The sequence below is a fragment of the Lissotriton helveticus genome, chromosome 7, assembly GCF_964261635.1.
Source record: "Lissotriton helveticus chromosome 7, aLisHel1.1, whole genome shotgun sequence".
Taxonomy (NCBI): Eukaryota; Metazoa; Chordata; class Amphibia; order Caudata; family Salamandridae; genus Lissotriton; species Lissotriton helveticus.
The window spans coordinates 132005850-132029870 of NC_136068.1; the positions used below are offsets into that span (position 1 = coordinate 132005850).

A 24021-nucleotide genomic window follows, 5' to 3' on the forward strand; every position below is an offset into this window, starting at 1 on the left:
AAATTTACCTTTTCCTTTTTTTCACTTAATCACTTTATGGTCCTGAGGAAAGCCGACTGACCAACAGGCAGATAAGGCTGAAACATGTCGACCACTTTTAACCTCACAAGATTAGTGCGCTAGAATTCCTAAATAATTCCATAGCGACACGCCTTAACCTTCTATCCGAATCCAGAAATATTAATGTTGAACCTCTGGCTGTCCGGGTATTTTAGAACACCTTTATAGCACTATTTCACTTATTCACCATCACTACTGTTTTAACCAATGGTACAACCTCCTGGCGGAGGGTGCAAACAAAAACTGACCCAAGGATTACGCACGGACCCGTGTTACAAGAAGCGGGGACACATCATATACCGCTACACGACTCTGAAAAAACACGTGTATGAGGGTCTTTTATTTGGGAGACACCTACCGATCCACCTGCAGACCTTGGTTATGCAGGACCAGTGATCCTTTCCACATTGATTTATTAATACAGAAAATTGTGTAATTCATCTTGCACAAAGGATCCGTCCCAATACATTAACAGGACTTGTGGTACATATTAGGAATTTGTGGGTGTTTTCAATAACAGCAGTCTTTACAGGGATGTTTGGGTCATACTGGGGCTGCTGACTGTATCGCCTATTCTGAGGCATCACATTCATGTTCTGAAAGTGAGAATTTACCTGAACATCATTCAGTACTCTGTTAGGATTCAGTCTACACTCTCATTTCTAATGTCTAATCTTGTTACAATCATGACATGATGTCTTCTTTTTCAAGGCACTAATGCTCACATTCACATTTGATATTTCAACAAAACTTCTACCTCTTTGAGGAAACACATTTCCCATTTAAGCATCCTGACCACCAACTTAAACACCAACTCTTTGTACTCCCATGTTCACACTTTACCCAGAATGAGAATTAGAACTTGAATATGACAAAAAATAGCCTCACTACGCACTCCTCTGAGAAATTTTCCTTTCTGCCAATATGTGATTCTCTTTGATTTTTTTTCTTCTTTGATTCATATGCGTCACTGCAGTACTTCGCATACTTGAACATCTCCTCGAGGGCCTTTATCTGCCACCACATCACAGTCTGCTGTTGCTGAGAACTCAGCTCCAGACGCAAACCGAGCACAAACACTGAAACAAATCCCGTTAAAGGCTTTCGAAAGCCGGGTCTTCAACTCTACTGCACGGTCTATAAATCTGCTTTAGCCTCTTATAATACGCATGCACTGACTCTTTCGGCTCTTGTGTTGTTTTCATAATTTTAGGCCCATTCATATCATTCAGCAGAACCTTAAATTTCAAATGATCAATAACTGCTTGTATTTGTTCATCACTTCTGGAGATGGGGCTAATTTTTGGAACAATCCATGCTGGTTATTCTGTTTGCCAGTTCACAACCTCTTTATATTCCATCCATAGGTCTTTGGATTCTCAATCTCAAACAACGTATTCAAATCTGTCCACAGTACCTTCAAATCTATTACAAGTCTTTCTACTTCTCTGCACCATTTATCGACTCTTCCCTAAGCTTTGGAAAATACTTTGAAAATGAAAGAAGATCAGATTGACTCCAAGGTACATTGACATACATGCAGTTCTCTCGTAGGAAATGTGGCGGTCTTTCTTGTCTCAGGCTCGCTTCCACCCCCTTCAGCACAACTTGATATCTTTTTCTTCTTCACCTTGGCCCCTTCTTTCTTTACCCCTCTATCCTTACATTTCTTTAGTTCTCCCCATTCTCTTGTGCAATTCACTAATTCCTTAGTGTGCACTTTCAAGCTTGGCAACCTCATCTCTTTCTTCATATTCCATTGCCAATTTGTCCATGAATTTTTCTTCTCATTCAAATTAATCTTACACTCCTAAACCAAACTTTCCAATTTCACTTGTGCCTCCCACGCATGCCCAGCAGCTCCTTCAGCCTCGAAATAGGGATTCAGTTTCCCTAGGCCAAGTGTACCTCTCAACAGCTTTTCCAATTCTGTCTTTAATAGCAATATATTATTTTCTTAGACACTGGTCCTCCCAAATATGCTTGTGTTTCAGCTACTACAACAGTGGTAACAGTAGCTATACTTGGTTAATCTGCGAAGATACCTGGGATAACTTATGGCATTCACTTTTATAGCACACTTGGTACCGTGGATACACTTGAGCGTGCATTAACAGTGGCTCACAGTCGTTTTCCCCTGCCCCCAGGGTTGGGAACCTATAGACAACTCGATATGGAGATGGTCTTGAATTCAATAAATCATCTAAAAACCAATTTCTCTCCTTATCACCATCCGCCCTATGTCGCTGTCACTGTGTTGATCTTAAATCTGACTCTCCTTCTTGACTGTTGCCTCCTTCCAATTCTCTCTCACAACTGCAGGGAAAACACCTAGCCCTTCAATCATACTTTCACACCATGCTCGCTGTCTCAAATTCCTCTGTGCATACAGCCAATTTCTAACAGCATATCTAATATGAGCCTTCATTTTCTTGCATTCCTTCTCATGTGCAACCTGCTTTGCAAGTCCGGGTTGGGGTTTAATTTTATACATCAAAGTCCTTTTATTTTTACAAGATTAAACAAAATCATTGCAAATCATCAAATAAAATTAGTAAAGATGTATAAAATGAAAGTTCCTATTTCTAAATCCTTTAAGATGCAGGTGATGTAAATGTCAGACAACCCATTCTCATCATGAATAAAAAATAAATTCAAATAGATTGTGGGTGGATAAAACTGCACACACCAAAATAGAGTACAAGTGGAGCCTGTTCTCCTCAAGTTCATCGGATGGTAATCAGTTACAACTAATACAAGTCTTGCATAGTAATGTTTGTCTAGCAACTGATGTAAATTGTAACTGATGTAATTTTGTAATTTGGTGGAACCTCATGTAAAGCGCTCTGATACCTCCGGGTCTAGGCAGCGCTATATAAAACTCCTAAAAAATGTTTTTTTTAATGTAGATCTCTTAGCTTGAGCTGAGTCAGGAGAGGTACAATACTGTCTGTTTAAGTACTGTTTCAACACTGAATTAGAAAGTGCGCGTTAAAAACGAGCTAGTCTTCTGCGACTTTATAACCCATCATTTAATCTCGTCATTATAAGCATCCATAAAAGCGTTAAAGCATGTTATCTAGTAAAAGTGCAAGTGCACTAAAGCATCTACAATACTGATCACGATGATTTCTTACGGTACTGGTGTGTGAAGCCAAATATAAACTGCAGCACACAGAGTTTATGAAAATACATCTGTTAATTTGCCCTTGCATTCAAGGTTGTTACAGCCGCCTTCATATATTTTAAAAATCGTGACAGCTGACACAACACCCCTTTCAAGCATTCCTCATTTTCAGCTGATCTGGGTTGGGGTTTAATTTCATACACCACTTCTCAAATGTTCAAGCTTTCTCTCTTTAAGGGTACCACTGAGGGGAAATTGCATGTACTTGCCATCAAAAGCCATCCTATTCCAATCTTTAATGCACAGACACGTATGTAAACCTTTGTTGAGCACCATGTCATGGACAGGTGTGCCTTTCGGCATTCGTTTCTCTTTTTTACAAATGGAAACTGAAGGTTTCCTCAATGAAACTCCTATTTTTCTCCACTCAAACTTTTTTTTACTAAGTTGTGTGTATTAAACAACAACATTCCACCAATCTCAAAACAGCAATCCCAATAACTAACAAAACCCAGTGCAACTCTCGACATCAACTAGCCAATCATAGCGCTACACTCAGTGTTATAATCAGCCAATCACAGTACGAATCACAGTACCCTCAACCAATTACAATGTATCTGATTCAAAAATTAACCAACCACAATGTGTGGTTATAAGTTACCCCACAGTAACCAACCAACCAACCACGTCACGACTTGCTGCGCTGTGAGATCTTCGTTCGACACACTTAAAACAATTCAACAATTCTTGTCTGCCTAACCTAACACAAAAGGGGATCAGTGCTTAATTTCAGCTGGTGTTTTTCCTGTGCTCAGCACCGGCACTTAATTGGTTTCCAGTGCTCAGCACCAGCACTTAAATGTTCTAAGAATGGAGTTGACAGTCTACCGCATAGTGGCGCTGCTCATCTAATTTAGATATGAGCAGAACAACGGTTGTTTAGGAATACAATATATATATTATAATAGTGCTAATACGGATGAGACGTTTTCTTCCGTGAGCCCAATTTGCACCTTCTATGTTCCCTGTTGCTGGGGAAATACTGTCTCGGGGCCCTGTGCTGCTGAATTGGGAGTGCTGCCATCTGGGTGCCTGGTCCCCCCTGCCGCCGCACTTCCACATCGTGGCCGCCGAGCGGGGGGACTACAGCCCCTACAATTCCCGCAAGCTCCGCCCACCGACGTCATCGTCCACGCCCGGAGGCGCTGAAAAGCAGCGGCGCTCCACTGGAGGAGCGTGAGCCGTTTTCTTCCGTGAGCCCAATTTGCACCTTCTTTGTTCCCTGTTGCTGGGGAAATACTGTCTAGGGGGCCCTGTGCTGCTGCATTGGGAGTGCTGCCATCTGGGTGCCTGGTCCCCCCCGCCGCCGCGCTTCCACATCGCGGCCGCCGAGCGGGGGGACTACAGCCCCCACAATTCCCGCAAGCCCCGCCCACCGATGTCATCGCCCGCGCCCCGAGGCGCTGAAAAGCAGCGGCGCTTCTCCCGCGACGCGGACCAGCCGGGGCAAGGGCAGGCCCGGTTAAGGACGGGACGGGACACCCCTCTGACATCTGGTGCAGCATCTTAAAGGTCAGTGTCGTAACACAATACATTGTTGTGACATTTACTTTGCATTATATGCTAATTACATCGAGTAACATCCAGGATTAACCAAGGATGGCTACCTCACCAGATGTTGGCCCAAGCAGCAGGAAATCTACGGGGGGATCATTACTGGGAACCTTAGATAACTTCCTCATCAGGGTATCTACCGCACTTGCTAAGGACATTGAACTAACTGAGAAAAGACTATCCTTGGACACATCTTTCCACAAAAGGTCTTCGCTGGGCCCTCTGGCAGAAGCCAGATCTCCGATACACTTACATACCGACTCACAGGGCACGCTTCCTCCGTCGGGGGTGGTATCTACCGTCTCGCCTCAGCCAGTAACCATCCTGAACACAAGTGAAAACTCGTCAGGAGATGGAGTACCTGTAAGTGACACAGAGAGAGCACCATCATCTAACATTAAAACTAGATCAGCTGGACAAGTAAAACCAACTATGGTCCAGCCGAAGGGGAGGGCGCAAGCAAAAAGGAAGCGTCCTGGCCCGCAAATTAATGCTGGAGGAAAAAAAGCACGGTCATGTAAAAATACTCCTTCTGTCGACGACCCAGCAGTGACTATACCAAACAGCCCGGTACAACATGGCATGGCCGATCAAAATGGCCAGGAAAGCCATTTGGACACCAGGGGGGAGGAGTCACATTTGGACTTGGGACCTTTATTTTGGAAAAGACTGGAGGGCACTTTTAATCTAATACGGATGTATGACATTACAACGCATGCTTTTACCACGCATGCTTTTACCACGCAGTTTTTACAACGCATGCTATTACAACGCATAGCGCTTTGGGGTGCTGGAAGTGAATAGTTTAATTTACTATTCCAACTCCTGTCCCAGTGGATAGTAGGGAAGGTGTTGGATAGTAAATTAAATCTATTCCCTATCCTAGAGCGCCCCCCAGCGCAATGCGTTGTAATGAAATGCGTTGTAATGGTTGCGTCGTAAAGGCACTGCGTGGTAAAAGTTGCGTGGTAAAGGATGTTTCCCTGCTAATACATGCCTCCCAGCCATTCCTTTAGCTTTGGGGACATAGGATAATCTGAACTGTCGCATTTACATGTGAGAGAGATGGTTAGTAGTTGTTTTGGCAGCGATGACAAGTGCGATGTGTGGTGCATGCTGCAGTGACGTCCTGGTCAGATCCCTGGCACTTAAGATTTTACAAATTAAGCACTGAAGGAGTTATTCAAATCTCTTCTAAAAGAAAAAAGCTCACAAACACAGGAAGCAGGTGCTCAGCCTGCTGTAACCTACCTTGATCAATGTCTTTACTCATGTGCACCAAAGAATAAAGGTTCACTAATCTGCATTAATATGCATTCACAACTAGACCTTTCTAGATAATCCCCATCATGGTGTGGATGTGGCTTCTAACAACACACACCTCTACCATAACAGGTAAGTTTTAACAACAAGTTTCCTTCTCGAGATCGTGGATTTTCGAGGAATTCCACCAACCAAACCTTTAACAAAACACATATAATAAAACATTTTTATAACACAATTGAAAACAAATGACACTCTAAAAATGACAATAAAAGCCCCTGTCGTACAGTTCATACTTTCTAAGTAAAACTGTGCGTTTGTTGGACAGCATAAACATCAAAACTGCACAAGACTGAGTCCATGCACACCATCAGAATATATTGGCCTTAGTTCTGGCTAGCATAGTGCGCCATCGGTACCCCCAACCTAGCAAGGTAACAGGTGGTATGTGCAACCTCAGAACATGACAACCCTGACTCTCCAAGGGAATTGTGGAAACAGATCTAGAACCCTTTTGTTTGGAAACTCATGCATGCCAAAGGGAGACACAAGAAATACTCAAATTGGCATTTCAAATATTTATGTATTTATTTATTTATTTGTTTGTTTTAAATTCCTTTATTAAACAACCGTCAGCAGAGTACAAGTTATGCAATTATGAGGTACAGCAAATTACAATAGCATCGTGCAAGGATTAATACATTTGAAGATTTACGACACACAAAATGCAGAGGCAACAATAGAGCAGCATGACAAATATTGGGTGTGTGGTGACAATAGAGGAAGCAGGGCACATTGCTTAGTGTATGATGGTATATGTAGCCATACAGTGCCGTGTGTCCCACCCCAGGGATACCAAGAGTGGTGAGTTTATCTATGGAGCATCCGCCAGAACACAGGCTTAGGAATCAACAGAGAGGCTGTTCCAGCAAGTATGACTGCAGCGGGTCCAACATATCTCTGGGTCGTGAAGAGCGAGGTAATAAATCAGCATATGTGCTAAGTTGGTCTTGCCAAAGGATCATATCACCCAACCATTCCTTAAATTTAGGCGCACGGCCATGGCCCCGTCTGCAGGTGACACGCCGTTTCGCCAGAACCAGGCCGAAAGAAACAAACCTTCTGTATGTGGTAGGGATAGGCGCAGTATAGCCCAGAAGAGCAGTGAGTGGAGATCTAGGAAGGGGTACAGTAGTCATGGAATCAAAAGCATCAAATACCAGCTGCCAGTAGTCATACACCCCAGGGCACGCCCAGGCAAGGTGAAGAAAATCTGCCTGTCCCGCCGGGCACCTAGCACATCTGTCAGAGTCATGCAGCCCGTACCTGTATAACCGCACGGGAGTGTAATAATAGCGTTGAAGATAACAGTAATGGATAATGCGTAAGCTGCTGTTCGAGGAGACCCCCTCCGTCTGTTTACAGCAATATGTCCATTGCTCATCTGTGAGCTCTTGACCCAGCTCCAATCCCCACTTAACGCAGGAAGTACAAGGTGAATAGTCATGATCGACATAAAGGAATGGTAAAGGACGGACACCAGACGACTAGCGTTATCCGCCTGAAGCACACGATGCAGAGGCGGCAGGATGGATGGCTCTGAGGGGAACATAGCTTGGCACGCTCGCACCCCATGTCTCAGACGGGCATACAGAAATGTGTCCATGGTAGAGGGAGTAGGGTCGTGACATAACTGCTGGAGGGTGCGAAATTTACCTTTATCAAAGAGTTAACCCCAGGTGCGAATGTTCGCGTCCGAACCATGTTTCTAAAAATGCCTTCTTGCAGCAACGCCACTTCAGGGTGGTAGGTCAGAGGAAGGAGAGGGGAATAAAGGTAGGGTGCAGACGTATGCACTAGAATATGAGCCCAGGCTACTTTGTGCAATCAATTGAGGTTGGCTCTTTCTCACGAGGTACCGCTCTAGATAATATGACACCATCCAATGGGATAGGGTCCAATAACCAATGCTCAGCGGCCACATGAGGGGTATAACGGGGGTGGAACCAATAGTGAGCAAAGTGTGCCTGAGCACTGATGTAATACAACTCAAAGTTTGGGATGTCCAAGCCTCCCTGCTCGTACGGTCGTGCAAGCGTGTCGCATTGGATACAGGGATGTTTGCCCCCCCCCCCCTCCACACCAGTCTAGTCAGTTCCGACCGAAGGAACAGAAGAAATGGCACCCGGGGTTATAAGGGATATTAAGGAATAGATAAAGGAATTTGGGTAATATGACCATTTTAATAAGAGAAATGCTGCCCGCCATAGTTAGTAGTAACGCTATCCAGTGGGTGATGCAACTAGCAATGTGTTCCATGGCGCATCCATAATTGAGGCGCATGAGTTCCTCGCGATTCGTCGTGACCTTAATCCCAAGATATTTGACCTTGTCCTCGCACCACACTATTATATAGACCATCTCAAAGGGGACAGCAGCACTCGTCAAGGGGAAGATTTGCAATTTGGACCAATTTATGTTAATGCCTGAGAGGCCACCAAATCTTACAAATTCACGCATAATTGGATTCAAATATTGACAGGGGTCTTTTATATAAAGAGTGACGTCATCCGCATATAGGGATATGAGGATAGGCCGTAACAGGCAACGAAGACCAACATGATGATAGTGCTGCCTAATCCTCGCCACAAGTCGCTCCATAATGAGGGCAATAGGAGGGGGAGAGGGGACATCCCTGGCGGGTGCCGCGGGATAGTGAAAAGGACGGCGAAGCTTGTCCGTTGATCAGTACTCTCGCTGTGGGTGATGTGTACAGCAAGCGAATCCAGGAGAGGAAGCCGACGGGTAATCCCATACATTGAAGTACAGCATACAAACAATCCCATTCAAAGGAGTCAAAAGCCTTGGTGGCGTCCAAGAAGACCGCCACCAGCGCCATCTTGGGATCAACTGTCTGCAGGATGGAAAAAAGGGTGCGGAGATTGTGACGTCGCCCTGCCTGGTATGAAACCCGACTGGTCGGGAAGAACCAATTTGTCTAGCAGGAGACATAGCCAGTTCGCTAAGAGCTTAGCAAGAATCTTCGTATCAGTATTCAGCAAAGATAACGGTCTATAGGACTCACAACAGTAAGGGGGTTTACCTGATTTTAACAACGAAGTGATTAGGGCTTCCCTCATTGAAGGCGGAAGGATTTGGGTCTCATGGGCTTTAAGGAAGACTTCTTTCAACACAGGAAGTAGCTGTTCGATGTATAATTTATAAAAATCCACAGACAGGCCGTCAGAACCAGGGGCCTTGCCCGACCGCATCTACATAATAGCCTCCCTGAACTCATCGTCCTCGAAAGGCGTGGCCAGAAACTCACGTTGTGTGAAGTCTGGTGGGGAAGTGCGGTGCGTTTTATTTAAATTCTTGTACAATGACGTGAAAGTGTGCAATATGTCTTGGCTATCCCTATGTCGTACGCCGTCCTCGTCCACCACCTCCAGCACAAAGCTGGAGAAGCGAGGCTATTTAATCTCTGTAGCTACAGCCCGACCTGGTCGCTCCCACTCCCCGTATCAACGAGCCGTGAAGTATTTGCCCCGGAATTTCACTTCTCTGTCAGCAGTGGTAACATAGTCAGTCATTTTTTCTCGAAGCAGTGATCTGCTATTGCCAGATGCCGTCCTCCACATGTCAGTCTCTAACTGCTGTATCTCGATCTCAAGGCGTTGCAAGTTACATCTAATGTCACGGAGGACACCACTGCTTTTGGATATGCCTATGCCCCGGACGGTAACTTTAAAAGCCTCCCAAAGCGTGGATAAAAGATCTACAGAGCCCTCGTTCCTGTCAAAAAAATCTTTAATTTCTTCCCCAAGTTCGGCCTGGAAGACTGTATCTAAAAGGGCCTCCGGGCGGAGACGCCAGAAGCGGGGGTGGCTACTACACTGGGGGGGACTATCTCAAGGCACACGGGGGCATGGTCAGAGAATGTGCGGGCAAGATGAATTACAGATTGGATCCAATGTGCCGCACCCCGGGAGCAAAGCCAGTAGACGAGCCGAGACCACGTGGTGTGACCAGAGGTGTAATATGTGCCCTCCCTCCTATCGGGATGTGTATACCTCCAGGCCTCTACTAGTCCGTGCTCTTCCAGGGTCCCCAACAGCATATCACGCGCCCTGGTGTAATGGTGAGGCAGGGGGTTAGAGCGGTCCGCTGCTGGGTGCAATGCTATATTTAAATCCCCTCCCCATATCACATGTGTGGTTCCCAGATCTAATATTCGGCCCCAGAGAGTGGAGAAATACTGTGGGTCGTCATGGTTAGGGCCGTAACTACACGCTATGGCAACTGACTGTGTGCAAAGAGTACCCCACACTATGCCAGAGTCATCACAGTATGTGCCTCCCAAGATAAAAGGTGTATTCTTTTTTATCAGAATGACAGTACCCCTAGAATAGGTGGTGTAGGAGGAGAAAGCTCGGACCAAGGCCCATCTGACGCCAAAACTTGGGGGTGAACGGGGGTCTATATGGGTCTCCTGAAGTAGTGCAATGTGCACCTGATGCGGGTCTAAATATGCCAGAATCCCTCTCCGTTTACCCTGACATTCCACGTAAGCAATTTTATGCCTAGGGCCTTAGAATGTGTCGCCATAAGAAAGTGAGAAGTAAGTGAATATCACATAAGCGATTATAAAGCAATGCGGCGCGTACCTGTGTGTGGAACAGCATAACAAGATACCTGTACAATATGCATGACGGTGCAGTGAACAAGAAAAACCAACTCCCCCAACCAAAACCACCCCACCCAACCCACCCACCTACAAAAAGCATCTATTGAGGAACAGTGAAGAACAATCATCAGCATTTAAAAATAAGCCCCCCCCCCCCGCTTTAACAAATTGCTTACTGACACTGTATTATTGTTTTTCCTTCCTCGTCTGAACTGGTACCTCTTGTAATATGTTTATGCCTTGCTTGTTTCCTGTTAATTTTTCAATAAAAAGAAATATAAAAAAAAAATAAGCCCACCCACAACAGCACCCCAAACGTACCGGATTACCACTTCCCACCCAATGAAAAACAATAATTCAGAAAAACTGCAGTGTCCCAGAAAAACAGGCGTAAAGCCATGAAATAGCAGTAGAAAAAAAGTAAAAAGATTAACATGTAGTGGGGAGCTTTCATAAGGGGGGCGCCCGGTGGGCACGAACCCCCTCCCGAGTCCAGCAACGCTATGTTGTGCACCCAAGAGGAAAGAGAAGCATGTCCTCTCGCCAAAGGGAAGACCAGCGGCGTGGGGGGGGGAGGGGTGCCTGGTGAAATAGTAAGAGTACCTGTTCAATGTTCAAAGGTTTCACTGCAACATCAGCACCAACGAAAGTCACAACAATCAGCTCCACCCATAACACTTATCTGAACAGGAGCAGTCGCCTAAGTCAGGAGCACGACAAGCAACACTTGCGTGGTGGCCACATGTAGGTGATCATGAATCTGTTGTGCGCCTCGAAGGAGCAAAGCACAGAACCTGGGACGTCAGGTGACCAAGAAGCATCGAACATGGTGGTAGTTCAATTGCTGGTCGGCGAGGGGAGTCTAGAGTCCTGATTGCGTCGACAGGAGCGTCGAGCCAACTTCTTCAAGAATTTGTCGACTTGTTGTGGATTTGCACAGATGGTGTGCTTCCCGTCGTGAAGGATCCGGAGCTTTGCAGGGTACAGGAGTGCATATTCTATATTAGCCTTCCGGAGCTCTTGCTTAGCGGGAAGAAAATTAATAACAAGCCTCCTGAACTGCGAGGGTGAAATCCGGATAGACTGAAAAGGCATTGCCCTCGAATTGCAACGGTTTCGTTTCGCGAGCATTCTGTAGTGCCACATCACGGTCTCTAAAGTTCAACAGTCTAGCAATGATAGGTCAAGTAGAGGGGGCCTGGGGGCAGACGCGGCCCCAGGGATCGGTGGGCGCGCTCTACGACCAGATGAGGTGAGAAGGAGTCCGCACCAAAGCAGCCTTTCAGGAGAGGTTCAACATAGTCTTCCAGACGGCCTGTGTTGGTCGTTTCGGGTATGCCAAGTAGGCGGATGTTATTGCATCGGCCACGCTCCTAAATGTCCTCGTTCTTGGTCGCGAAAACCTGCAGCAACTTATCCATGGTCGTGACACGGTCTTGAAGTTGAGATGTGGTGTCTTCCGTCTCGGAGATGCGGCGCTCGGCCTCTTAAAGTTGTCCGTCATGTTTGTCGACTTTATGAACAAGAAAATCAAGGCGGTTGTTCATTGAATCCATTTTGCCAGATAAGTCAGTTAGGCTGTGCTGCACTGCAAGGAGAAGTGGCTAAAGTTCATTCCCGGAAGATTGCAAGGCGGCAGGCCAGATGCCATGTCGGATGACTCGGAGTCAACAGAGGTGGAGTGGGTGCTAGCTTTCTTGGAGTCAAATGGCAGCCGAGGTTGGCGAGCGTCGGTTCTCCCCATAGCCCAGAGGCCCCAAGAGGGACACCATAGACCACAGGATACTACGGTCAGACGTGGTGACCATCACCTCCTGTGTACTGAGTGAGACCCTGGATAGGAGGCGTCTGGCTAGCTGGACAGCCCGTCCGTTCGCGCACAACCGGGGAATCGTTAGCAAGGCCCCACTTATCTGCGATGTCAACAGTCAGCAGGGTGACGTGGGCAACGTGCAGCAGACAGAAAGACACGAATGTGAGCAGTGTGATGGTGGAAGCCAGGCCCTGCGTGCAATGCGGACGGAGATAATGGCTGAGGGGTTCCAGGGTTGAGGTGCCAGACGAAACAGTTGGGGGGTCACCTCCACCAACAGACAGAGGGTTCACAATAGTAGCCTGAAGGCTGGCAGCAGCTTAATGTCCATAGATAACCAGAGGCACAGGGGGGCCAGCCACACGTTGAGGACACCCCCCAGAAGCAGCCCGCCCCACACCAGCAGCAGAAGGATGAGGTGGGAGGCTTAGTGTCCAGGCATAGGCACAATATCCATGGGGTAAGCACAGCGCCGCTGGAGGCACAAACAGAGTCTCAGCAGGGGGGGTAGGATCGATCAAGGCCCCCTCCCGCCTCCCAGCAGCGACCCGCAATGGGGGCAGCAGCCGGAAGATGCAGACCCGCTTCAAAGCAATAAGGAGGCAAATGCAGCGCCGAGGGAGCGTTGCAGTTGAAAGCGCTTCACACCACGCTAGCAGGTCAGTAGTACAAGTCCTCCCCAGGCGCGATGAGGTCCGATTCAGTGCGGGAGAAAGCGCGCTGCATAATAAAATGGCGGGCACTCACCACCGATCGCGGACACCTCGCACCACAGGAGGGGGCCGGAGCAGAGCCGCCACATGCACAGTGATGAAAAAGCCTGCGGGGGTCAGATACTCTGGGTGTGGTACGCTGCTCACCTCCAGGCAGGGGGGCCGATGAAACGAAGGTGCAGGTCGGCGCCGAGTTGACCCACGGAGGCGGATGCCCAGTCTTCACAGGAGCCGCATCGGCCTACCACCTCGTGGGAGGCCGGGGGGTTGCGCAGTTCCTGCGGCCCAGCAGCAGCTCCAGCAGCGATGAGTGCTCGCAGGCCAGGGCAGTGTTCAGGACCGTAACTCTCCGGGAAGCAGCGCAGAGATTGTGAATTTTCGCACAGGAGCATCGGGAGGTCTTGGGCATTAGTAGCTGGCATCTTCAAGGAGAGAGGACAGGCATAAACTCGGATTTATGGCAGATTTCTTCACCGGACGTCCGGAGCCTCACAGGTGTGCGGTTATCATGGATGTGCGCCACCTAGCGCCCCCCGCATTTCAAATATTTATTGACACAATAATATTCTTGTGTAAAATACGTGTGCTGCAAAAATCAATCGAAGGAAACACAATGTAACCAGCATTACAAGAACGGGAAAGAAAATGAACAATTCAACCTTTGTGCTGTTAGAGTATATGCTTGCATTTAACTACAGTTATATTTGTGCTCCTACCTAGCGCTCCCTATTCTAGTGTACCTAGCGAGTGTGAATCCGCCAGAATCCATGAAGGGCGATCTAACTTCCCAGTTACCTTCGGGTATGTTTCATCTGGGGGCCTGTCTTGGTGTAGAGCTGGGCACAATCTTTCTCAAGAGATAAACAGTATTCACCTGGGCTGGAATTCCAGCATAAGGCGACCTCGAACGTGTCAGCTGAATGCTCCTCTAACTAGGCAAAGCAGTGATGTCATTTATGTAATAAACATCAACAATGGTGCCATGCCGAAGTCCCAGTCAGGCTGTCATTATTGATTCTATCCTGGCAAAGCTGTTGCGGAGAGTACACTAATAAACAACATAATGTTGTGCAGTGAACTGTAGCTTTCGTACAGAATGTTCAAGGCTCTGATAATATGCATACAAAGATGTGTAAATGTAAGCAATGTCATTTCATGGAATATTATCCATACAAGCACGCAAGCAAATGTGTGTCAAATGTCAACATTCAAGAAAAGATGTCAACTTTAAATGTGAACATGTAAAATGGTGCTGTATTTCTTGATGGTGCAATCCCTCAGAAAAATCGCAACACGGTCATTCTTTATCACAGCTCACCATACCACTTCGTCATACTCACACTCATTCTCCTGGGTTCTCGAACTGCTTCAGGAATGCTGGTACACTGCTATTAATCTACATGGAGCCACTGGAATTCAGGACAATTTAAATAAATTAGTGGCAATCTTTTATCAGGATAGGATTTGTGGAACAATAAAGATGCAGTCATAATCATCTAAATTGAATTAAACCTATACATATCCAGTTAAAACTACCCCTGCTACAAGAACTGAAGGCGCTATTTCTGGGTATTTTAAATGAATGAGTAGCTGATGAACCGGGAGTGGTGTTAATCCTCTAAGGATTTTGTTGCTCTTAAAATTAGACCTAGTTAAAAATTAAATTTGAAATTCATTAAATGTGAAGCGTACTAGGCTTTACAATGAAGACTGACCAGTATTATAGTCAAACCATGAAGGTTTATTTAAAGATTTAAAACATTACCAAAAACAAAATAATGGGTTAGCCGAAAGTCAATTAGTCATTTAATCCAAAAATGGTATGAAGCTAAAAAAAAATGCAAATAATAAAATATCAGTAAAAGGTACAGTTCAGCTCCAATAAACTAAGCCATAAATCAAAAGTCAGATCAACTGAGTGCCACCTAAAGGTCATGCGAGTGAGAGCCCACCATCCTCAGGCTTCTTTTATAAGTCTAAATGTAATGAGAGCCGTACATGAATACAATTGGTTCAAACTGCATGATTCTTGTACAATCAGGTTAAAGAAAAAACAATAGTTTCTGAATCACATTAGCACTATTCTAAATTCAGCTGAGGCCACTCATCGTCCATACTATATTCAGTTTGGTGCACTTGCACCGCTCCCATGAATCAATCAGAGGATACAACTGTATTATTTAGTGTCCATTTTCACATTTCTTCACATTTACAGAAAGTTTTACAATTTTCTATTGTGTGTTATTTATGTACACTTCAATAATTTGTTAAAAATACCCAGCCTCTTCACTGCCCCATACCTCTCAACTTCTTTTTAATAACCTAAACTCTCCTTACAAGTAGAAATGTCTTAGGCTTTCAATAGTTTACCCTGTTGGCAGGTTCTTAACACTTTCCAAAAGTGTGTTTTTGACTGTATTGCCCTTAATAAGATCACCCACTTAAGCATCTGGTCTCAACATCATTCGAGAGCTAACTGGCTGACAGACACGCTGTCTCACTTTACCTCTTTTTATCAGTCCTCCGGTTTTCCCTCACGCTCCTCTGGAGAAGCGCTTCCGGTGTGAAAAAACGCGGGAAACCGTCCTATGTCTGTAAATGAGCGCGAGACGTCTCGAGCGAATGCGAGAGGCACGAGGCTGCCGCACTTTCAGTCATCGGCTGAATATTAATTCCTTTCCGATTGTTTCATTGAACTTCTATAGTTTTACGACCCCAAAATAAAAAGGGAACTCGCCCACGCAGATGGCTGTCAGTGGGATACGGCGTAGATGTTTACGGTGTAACGAGCGCCACTGACTACACCTAGGCTGTTGGCGTCTGGTTTACTAGTGTTAACGACAATATATCATTTTCAAATGTCTGCCCTAATTTTAAAAAATCGCATTTCAAATGCGCTTGACAGCGAAGAATAAAGGCATAACACAACTGGACATATGTACGGACATGGCGAACATTTACCAGAACCCTGGCAGAGTAACTAATGCTTGCCGTTCCCCTTAATACCGAGAGACATTACCCCGACTTTACTCTACTCTCGCGCCCATTTACTGTATTTGGGGACTTTCAAAGTCGCCTTTTGCCTTCATAAAGCATTTCATCCTGTGACATTCGGACGGATATATCATTTTAAGACAACAGCGCACTGCATTGTGGAACCTGTATTTTCACTTTTAATATTGCAAGCATGGGTTTAATAATCTCACAATGCAAAGTAGTATTTGCTAAGAGATACGACTGTCCAACATTGTTACACGTGGCACTGAGCCACTCGGCAGCTATGAATTGAAGAATTGACTTTTCATCGAAGGGAACGGGGAACAAAATAGACTCCAGCATATGCTTTTCTTTGGTGATTGCCGATGGCTGCAACATATTGGCAACGCTTCTTTAACTGTCTCAAAGTTTTGAGATGGGGACTTAACTTTGTCAAAAAAATATTTAATAAGTACCTTAATCACCATTTTGGAGGCTAAAAACATCCTTCAATTTAGCTAAAAAGCAGTAGCAATTTCCCGCAAATTACTGGTCGGATAAGCGTGGTAGAATAGGCTGCCATTAATGGTATTGTCAGCTCAACCTTTCCCACTTTATTCAATAGGCCTTTACTTAATTGGGGGTCCGTCATTTGGGCATGGTCTCCATTAACTACCCATTTCTTTAGCACATAGATAGTCGTAATCTAAAGCACAAACATGGATATGCTCACTCGAAAGAGTTGCAAATGTTATCGAATACAGCGACTCCTTTCAACAGCCTAATTATGCACTTAGTTTGTTTATTTGGTGTGGAAAGCATCTTTAAAGGAAGTGTTTTAGGTACGGAGAAACAAATGACCCAGTTTAAGGGATGAGGAATATATGGACATATTTAAGTGTCCTAGTTATTAAAGGGACCTGGCTGTTATTTAATGTATATTTTTTTAATTACTGGTCGTGATTGAAAACTGATGATGCTTTGCTCTTCATTTCATCCTTCAAATCATTAAACTTTTTGCCCTGACTCGCTCCTGTCTGCATTACTCTTTTGTTGCTCTCCTTTTCATTATCTATCCTCAATGCTTTAAATCTCCAGTAGGTATTCTTTTAGCCAAGAACCTCTCTGCTAGCCCATGTGATTCTGTAATTAAAGAACTGTCTCCAGATTTCATGTCTCTAAAATATTAAATGTCCATGATTATATTCATTTCAATGTGTTTGCCAATGAACACACACTAAACAGCCCATTTCAATCTGGAGTTCACTCTCTTCTTTCTACTGGAATCACACTCTGCTGTCTAGCTAATTTTCTTAAATCATTACATCTGCTCACAACAATAAACTGTCATCAGTAGTAATACTCCAAGACATCTTGCTGTTATTCGATAGTGTTGACTTCTCTATCCTCCTTTTCCTACTTTCCTACCACTTTGGACTTTACCAATCCAGCAGTCAGTTGGTTCGGCTCGTATCCTTTACTGTCTCACCCTGCCTCCTTTCAGCGTCCCTAAAGATTCATTACTGGGCCCCCTCCTTTTCCTTTCTATACTATGTCTTTAGAGAGAGAAATTATATATCCATGTATTCACACTTTAACAGTCTCTCCTCCACCTATATATCTCCAGTGCGTATTGGCTGTGTCCCGAAAAGCAACTTTCGCTAACCCAACTTAAGGTTGTATGACAGTATATTGAAGTCAATACAATTGACCTGCAATAGTTTGACATCAAATACTTCACCAATCTGTACAGTCATGATAAGTATATACTTACTGTTCTTACTTCCACATCTACTTTCCTATACTTAGTTCTGTGATATCGTGGTTAGGGTGATGTAATGGATCTATTATTATTTTTTGTAAAGCTCAAATCTTCAGTCCATTAGAGTCTTTGGTGGCTATAAGATTGGCTGTCTGATGATCAACCATTGACTGAAGAACTGGATTACGTGATAAGAGCCAGGTTTTAAGTGCTTTCCTGAAACTGGGCAACGAGGACTCCAGGAACTTTTACAAAAATTATTTGGAACTGATTTGGAGTAATTGACAGAGGGGATTTCCAAGTTGACTTTCTGCCAAGATCTCAGGTGGAAACATTTATGAAGTTTCTTGACCAGGAATCTCAAGCTCATGTTATGAAAAATGTTGTACATTGTACAGGATGCTTTCAAATGTTGTTGCATGTCAATATGGGTAACCAGTGCAGTTGGTGCAAATAATCAGAAACGGAGTCAGATGTTTTAAATTGAATGCACATCTGGCTAAAGCATTCTAAATCTGTTTAAGGCAGTGTATGCTTTTCTTTTGGTGGTGAAGGTATGGGAAACTGCCAAAATCAATCCTAGACTAGATAACAGCATTGGGGCAAACTTAAATCTCCTTGTGACTCCTAAACCTCATTGTGCCACACCAAGGTTCTGCTCTTTTGTCCACTTGGTCTACATTTTTGGAACCAGCTCTCTTCTAATCTTTATTCCATCTCCTCTATGCCTACCGACAAAACAGCAGTGTTTTCTCACCTTCCTCCAACTGGAATAAACCACAACCAATTTATTATCATCTTTACATCCTCACCTCCATCCAGTATATAATGTAATATCTTTACACAATGCATCAGCTATGTGTCATTAATGCCTATGTACTGTACCCTAATTATTTTTTCACTTTGCATTAGTTCCACAGAAATTCTAAATGTTCTTTACTAAACAATTTTTTTAACCGTGTGTATCTTGATATTGTTGCTATTATACATAATTTTTTTGTTAAAATGACTTCCTGGTCCTCTTCGAAATCTATCAATGAACTAACCCTGCTAGCCTTGCGAAGCCCCCCCCCCCCCCCAAAATCATCATTTGCATATATCCTGTATGTTTTCCTGCACAGTTAACCCATACCGGAGATCATGTGCAAACAGTATTAGAAGGCCTTGGTACACTCAAGGCTCCTTCCTGTGGATTTAACTTCATTTAAATCATCACTTCAAGATGGATGTCAGAACATTCTGTTAACATTTTATGATGTACCTCTTCTTTAAAGTATTTGTGTTGTCTGTGGACTCTTTATGCCCCTTATATTCTTTGCTCAACCAGCTCTCTAAAGTATCTATTTGCTGGCCTGAGAACATTACAAATAAGAAATAATACTTGCGATACTAAGGCAACTAACTTTTGTCTCTCCACCCCTCTACGGAAGCACTCTCAGTGGATCAGCGTTTAGACAGGATAATAGGAGGATCTGTGTCTTTAATAAAAACAAATTTTTCTGGTTACAGTGATTAGGAAAATCATCTAGGCTAGGTTTAGTATAAAGAGATATACTTCTTCAGTTAAATTGCTGTTTAGGCTTTAAACAGAAAAATAAACCATAACTTTAAAGACATAAAAATAATACATAATAAAATAAATAACTTAAGATGAAATTAGAGATGGAGTGATAACTATAAGATATAAAAATATGGACAATTATGCAGGAGAGATATATTTTGATAGTAATATAAACCTTATACTTTGAATTATGAATAACCAATAAGATGAAAAAGTACAGCTTGTACAGCTGATCTTAAAAATGGCTGTTAAGATACGAGAAATATAAGTGCTCGATAAACAACATTAAAAGAAATGAACACTAGACCGAATGAAAGAGAAAAATATAAAGGAGAAAAAGAATGAGAAAAAAAATTAAATGCGATACCATTTTTTTTAAAGAGCAATGATTGCAAAACAGATAATACAGCAAACAATAAAATATTTCCTAGTAAATAGTTTAAATGTGGAATATAAATGTAATTTTGAGTGATACATGATAGTTATACTATTCAGAGGACAATAAGATAAAAACTTCGCTAAAGGCAACTAGAATATATCTTTTTTCATTACTGAGAAGTAGAAGCATGAAAGTTATCCATTCCATGGTTTTGGCATCTATTTAATTTCACTAATAAAAATACAATCATTTAGAATAGTATTTCCAGCAAGATCTTTTGAGTTGAAGAGCCGTAGATATAAGCTGATCTAGCATTTGTAAGGAATAACTGGACATTATAAATATATGACTAGAGGGAGGAGCTGCAGTAATACCAAGAATGTAATTTATCTGACATCATAGAGTTTTCTTATAAAGATTAACAACTCAAAATGCATATTAATAAATGTCCTTCAGATCTAGAAGACCACTAGCGTCAGAAATTATACTTCAATTGTCAGGTGTAAATAATAATGTATTAGAAATAATCGCAAATTTCTAGAATAATCCAGTTCTACATTCTTAAGTGTATTTGTTGTCCCCTATGGTTTCTGAAGAATCCTGAATTTGTGCTAACCTATAATTGCACCCTATAGCTCCAGCGGTGGATAGCAATCTACCATACTGCAAGCAGACAACACTTTGGTCCAAGGGCAAAACAGAATCCTATGTTTCTCCCTCTCTTACCTTATTCCCCATTTCCCCTTAATGGCCAGACTGAAGGTATAGTTTAGCTGTACCTTACTAGAGGTAATAAGGAGGCAGTTACCAGTCAGATGGATTCATCATACCTTTGAATCCAGAAAGTTTACCAGGCCTCATGATGGTTCAGGAGATTGTTCACAGACTTTCTTACCACAAGCTATTGCTGAAATTCAGATAGAATTTCATACTGCCTAAGCAGAACATGACATATTATTGAAGCAATTAAATCTACAACAAAATAGAAAGCTACGTTCCTTATCCACCCCTGGTAATCCCTTTAATCCTAAAGCTGCAGAGTTTTCACCTAATATAGCAAGGGTATCCAGTACCACATTTTCACTCCCAGGAATAACATGTGTTAGTGTGCTCCCACCGGAGAAGTTCCCTCAGGTTCCCTCAGGATCTAAAAAATGTACCTGCATCCATGGAGCCCAGGCCACTGTATCTCCTCACTAGACTGCAACAATTTATAAGTGATATCACCAATGTCTCTTTTATCGTCTCCTAAATTAACTAATGATGTGCTGTGGAGACTTCATTAATATTGAAGCAAGACCTATGTTTAGGTCACCTCGATACAGTCGTAGCTGAACTTTATGCAGTATTTGAGCATTGTCAGACCACCATGGAGGCACATATGGGTTATTACCATTTAGATAAGGACCCAGGATATTGTAAAACGTGTTATTACTTTTCACAGTATGTTAGCTAAAGTTTAATGGCCAGATGAAGGAGCACATTTATATGATGGTGTGAAAGAAGACAATTATGATGCAGTTTCTTCAGTAGTAAATTATCCTCTGGCCATCCTAGCTTTGACTGATTTGGTCTTAAAGATAAGTCAATGGTCATATGATTGTAGGAAAGAGAAAAAAACATAAATTTTCAAACTCTCCTTCGGCTTCAACTTCTCCAACTGGAACACAATCCATGAGTTTAGAGGAACCCATGCAAATTGCATCTGTTCTTTAAAAGATGATAGCAGTAGAATGGAGATGTATACGGATAGAGAAGTTATGCCTTTATTGTGGCCACTGGCCATTTCATACATTAATCCCCCCTCGTCTCTGTAAATGCAGTGAGTCGGCAATGAGCAAAAAGTCTGGAACAAGTCCTTTAGCAAAGAGTCTAGCAGATGACAAAGACCACTGTTTTATTTAGATGACTCTCTCGCTATCACAGGGGTCCATCACTCTATGGTGGTTACTGATTTCAGGGAGCTTGAGTACCGTAAGGGATACAAGTTTTCCCCTAACTCATAATGCTGTCTTAATGTGGAAAAAAGAAAGCTTAACCTATCCGAGCAGTAGATTGTCCATCTATAACCTTGTGACGATTCTATTAGCCACCCTCACAGGACTCGTGAAAGGCATAACATTCACCATCATAGACGCTCCCACCTTTTCTGTTATTATAGGGGCGACCTGAATGCACAGACCAAATCCCAAAATAGATTTGGTACAAGAACCTATTCTTATTCATTGTTAACAGTAGTTTTGCCTGTAGCAGTCACAATAGGGACTAAAAGTGTTATTGCGAGAAACTCTGTCATAAATTAGGCGACTGCCCTGTCTGCTGTATTACAAATGTGTTATAGCCAATGGCTCTTGTATTATGGCAAATGGAGTAGCTGCCTCGTTTTGATGGTGTTGTAAAAACCTGGGTCGGGTCGGGGACAATCGATATTTGCCCGGCGGTATGGCCTCTGTGACCCTCTAGTTAATTAATCAATGAAGAGGCAGGCGCTGGAGACTGGAAAGCAGGAAACAAGGTTTTTATTCTCTCCGGAGGAGAACACAACGAAACGGACAGAAGGTATCGTTCTGAGGTGCTCTAACTTACGTTTGAGGCCTGGCCCCTTATATACAGTGTTTGTGGTTTTTATTATAGTTTACATACATGTGACAAAGCTTTGATATACGGAAAGACATTCCCGGAATCCCCCTTTGGGGCCCGTTCCCACACACATTTACAGTTGAAGTCCCCACCCTAGTCATAACAGGTGATGAGTATCACGCAGCTGGATATTCCGCCGATTCACGGAATGTGGGGGGTTTGATCGGATCTCATGGAGTGGGGGCTTTGATCAACCCGGGGATCCTTTGATGGGGGAAGCTTTCTATTGTACGGGGAGGGGCAAGGAATGGTATCGGCAGAGCTGGGTGTCGGCCTGGGAACGGGGAAGACAAAACGGGCACACGGGGAAAAGGGGGTTTGCATCTAAGGGCCGGAGATCATGAAAGGGAAGCAGGGAGGTGTCGCGCTGGGAACAGGATGGGGGCCTGGGGCAGAGCAGCGCCGAAGAGGGGTTTATGACTCAAGGCAGGTGCAAGCAGGGGGGGGGTGGTCAGCGTGCAGGCTTAGTGAAGGCGAAGGGCTACGTCAGGGGGCCAGCGGCATGCAAAAGGGTTCGCCCTGATCGGGGCGTCTTAAAAATGGCGGGCGCGCACGACAAAAGTGTGGCATCAGGGGAAGAGGCAAGATGGCGCAGATAATGTTCACCAAAACGTACTAATTTTCAACAGTCCTCCCTTTAACATATTCAAGACATCTTGCTGGTTCATTTTCTACTCGGTCATGAGAAAGAAAACGGTAGGAACCCCAGATGAAAAGAGTTGTACATTTTAACATTTCTAGTTTTTAGGAGGTGGGCCTATTTGATAAACTTTGATCAATTTGTTTAGCAGGAAAGTCATAGGAATGCAATACAAAAATGAGCAGCAAGTATAGTTCATACTGGCAGGTTATTACATATATATCAGGTTCGGATTGGAGCATGATCAATACAATGGCGGCTGGGAGAGAAATGAGGTCTAGCAGAAACGGCGATTGGGGATGTCAAATGTTCATTCTTTGTTGCCTTTCGTTGGCGCTGTTGAGCACCGGCGGTGGAGCTACGAGTCCAGCTCTGTTCTAAGTTCTGCGTTGCAGGGCACGACCCTTTCCTCGCGTTTCTGGTCGGAAAGGTCCTTTTCGCCCTGTGTCCTTTGAGGTGATTGTCAGAAAGTTCAAATGGAAGAAGAGCGTACAAAACAGTCCATAGGGTAGGTCAGAGGAAAAGGGGGATGGAGCAAGGCCAAAGTAGGAACAAACTAGGGGAACGAGAGACTTCAAATAGGCGGGCGTGTGACCGAATTCAGAGAGCGGGGACTTGTCGACAGACACTGGACATCGAGCAGGGGCATCAGGTCGACCCTTTCTTCTCATGTTGTCGAAAACAGTGCCTCGTCCTGCAGCTCTTTTCTGTCGTGGTCTCGCCTTGGCTAATGTCGCAGGTGTTCCATAGTCTGCAGTCAGGCCTCGTGCTCCCACATCCGGTCCT

The 24021-nt window shown here is 44.1% G+C and overlaps 1 protein-coding gene across 3 annotated transcripts in view; it reads right to left on the bottom strand.

Moving 5' to 3' along the window:
• Window positions 1-24021, bottom strand: part of RAD21L1 (RAD21 cohesin complex component like 1) — a 1165932-nt gene that overhangs the window by 934791 nt on the left and 207120 nt on the right. Inside the window, exons 1-2 of one of the 3 annotated variants that reach the window (XM_078651709.1) lie at window positions 15784-15835; window positions 14618-14686 (exon numbers count right to left, since the gene is read on the bottom strand). The exons of 1 other annotated variant lie outside the window; for it this stretch is intronic. The gene's annotated coding sequence lies outside the window, so the exon portion shown is untranslated. Of the gene's footprint in view, window positions 1-14617; window positions 14687-15783; window positions 15924-24021 lie in introns of those variants that run through there. One more of the 3 variants, XM_078651707.1, reaches the window with a different exon arrangement.